The sequence below is a fragment of the Pteropus vampyrus genome, unplaced genomic scaffold (assembly GCF_000151845.1).
Source record: "Pteropus vampyrus isolate Shadow unplaced genomic scaffold, Pvam_2.0 Scaffold52, whole genome shotgun sequence".
In the NCBI taxonomy this organism is placed as follows: Eukaryota; Metazoa; Chordata; class Mammalia; order Chiroptera; family Pteropodidae; genus Pteropus; species Pteropus vampyrus.
Window position 1 is genome coordinate 353,210 of NW_011888833.1, and position 2,708 is coordinate 355,917.

The window sequence follows — 2,708 nt, forward strand, 5'->3', positions numbered from 1 at the left end:
TTAAAAAATTTCAGCTTTAGAAGCTCAGTAATGTTTTTTCACTCAGGGGTTAAAGTGAGTTGCATAGAAATATAGAATCACTTTATTTGATAAACGTTCAACAAAGGAATGTATATTAACTGAATTATGGTCTGTATGGATTAGAGGATCTTCTGGCTTTGCATTTCAAATAGGTTAGAAGTATCAGGTGGCAGAAAACCCCATGATTCATTTTTCCTGCACGAACCAGCAATGCTGCCAGAAGATCAAGCCCAGAACACCAGTGTCATATTACACACCCCTTGTTCCGCCCGTTTGCTTTGGCCTCTGTTTTAAGTCGTTAGGGGGTCTGATCACCTATCTGAGAGTCTACGGTCAGAGACCAGGGACTGGCCCCAAAAACAAATAGATTTCACTTCTTAAAAAAAAAAAATCAATTAACTAGCTGTAAATTGTTCTAGGTCTCAGATCCTCTATCTTTAGCCGGAAGCCAACCAACTGTGAGATTGGATTACCTGCTCCATCCCAGAAGAAAACCAATGACAAAGAAATAAAGCATCTAGAAGCTAAAGGAAGGTAGGACAGACAAATTAGCTCAAAGAAGAAGCAAATCAGTGAACAGACAGGAGTTTGCCTTATTCTGCTAGGAGTCGGTCAGAAAAGACTTCACAGAAGCGTGTAAGTCATCCCAAGAAGAGTCTGAGGAGCAGCTACCCCAAGTGAAGAGAGATTGAGATGGTTCTGCTCGGGCCTGGCCGCTGGGGTGCTGGGAGAGGACACGCTGGCACAAGAACTCCCCCCGAGAACAGGTGGTAAGGGCTAATGCCTACTGAGGGCTCGCCTTTAGCCCAGGTGGGTGCCGAACATTCTGGGTGCATTGTCTGATTTAGCTCCCTTTACCAAGTATCACTGAGGCTCATGATCACTTGCTCAAGATTCAGGCTGGTCAGTGGCAGGACTTAAAGAAAGAACTGAGCTCTCTTTTGGGTCTAGTTTCCACTTTTTATGGTCTCTGCCACAGGCTCTGGTCCTCTCCTAAATTCTCAGTTGCCTCTTATAAAATATGGACACTTTCAATTAGGGACACTTTCTCAGCAAACTAAGAAATTGGAAGAAATGCCATCCACTTAATAAGGAACATCCATGAAAAGCCTACAAGCGACATCACATTTAATGGTGAGAAACTAGAAGCTTTCTTGCTAAGGAATGACACACCACTCCTTTCAAATCGTACTGGAAATCCTCGTGAATGCAGCAAGACTAGAAATAAAATGACAGATATATAGATTGGGAAGAAAGAAATAAAACTATCTTTGTCCGTTGAGGATATCATGGTTGTCTATGTAGAAAATCTGAAAGAATCAACCCAAAAAAACAAACAAAAACAACTTGGAACTAACAATGATTATTGCCAGGTGGCAGGAACAAGGTCAAATCGATATACAGAGTCAATCTCCTTCTTACATACCAGCAATAAGTGAATGGCATTTGAAATTAAAAACATGATGCCAGTTACATTAGCAGCCCCATCATAAAATATTTAGGCATAAATCTAACAAAATATGTATAAGATTTATCGGAGAAAAACTACAAAACTCTGATGAACGAGATAAAAGGGTAAGTCGACAAATGAAGAAATCATTCATGTTTATGGATACGAAGACTCAGTATTCCCAGGATGTCAATTCTTCCCAACCTGAACTATAGATTCGGTGCAATCCCAAGGAAAATCCTACCCAGTTATGTTGTGGGTGTCGACAAATTAAATTCTAAAACTCATCCGGAGAGCCAATAAACCCACGAGAGCCAACTCGATATTGAGGGAGAAAAACAAAGTCAGAGAACTACAACCACGTGGCTTCAAGACTCACTATAAAGCTACAGTAATCGGGACAGTGTCTATCATTTGGGAAAAGACAAGACAAATAGATCAATGGAACGGAATAGAGAGCCCAGAAATTGACCCACGTAAATAATAGCCACCTGATCTTTGACAAACGAACAAAGGCGAGACACTGAAGAGAAGACCAAAATCTCCAGAAATAATGCTGGAATGAACAACTGGACATCCACATGCAAAAAAATAAAAAATAAAAAAATACTAGACACAGACGTTATAAACCTCATAAAAATGTTCAACACATGAGTCTCTTTGTATCCTCTGCTTCCGCAGTGAGTCAGTGGATCTAAAACAAATCATTATCTGAAAGGATCTTCAACCGAGAGACCGTTTTGGGACATGTGTGGTGAGTAGAGTCTCAAGTCACTTGTTAGAAAGTGATCCAGGATCTCCAACTGACCTATTAAAGGAATAATCGAATCGTCGTGGAATTAGATACAGTCCCCGGAACCCGGACAGTCCTCAAGAGGATCAGATGACAGCGAGGCAGGCGGACGAAACAGGACATACCCTCTGCCTCCTCGCATCTGTTCGTTCATTCAAAAAATACGTATTGAGCATAGATACCGCTGGTTTGGTGCTGAGCAAAGTAGACCCAGAATTTAGGATTAAGTTCATTTGCATATAAACAGAAAAACACACACACACACACACACACACACACACACACAAAATAATGATGGCCTCACACGTAAAAGTTTATTTTCCTCTCCCGTAAAGGAACTCTGGCGGGAGGCAAACCGGGGCTGATGTGGCAGCTCCAGGGTCATCAAAGACCCAGGTGCCCTCCCTGTTTCTGCTCTACCATCGTCACGTGTGGCTCCCGGCT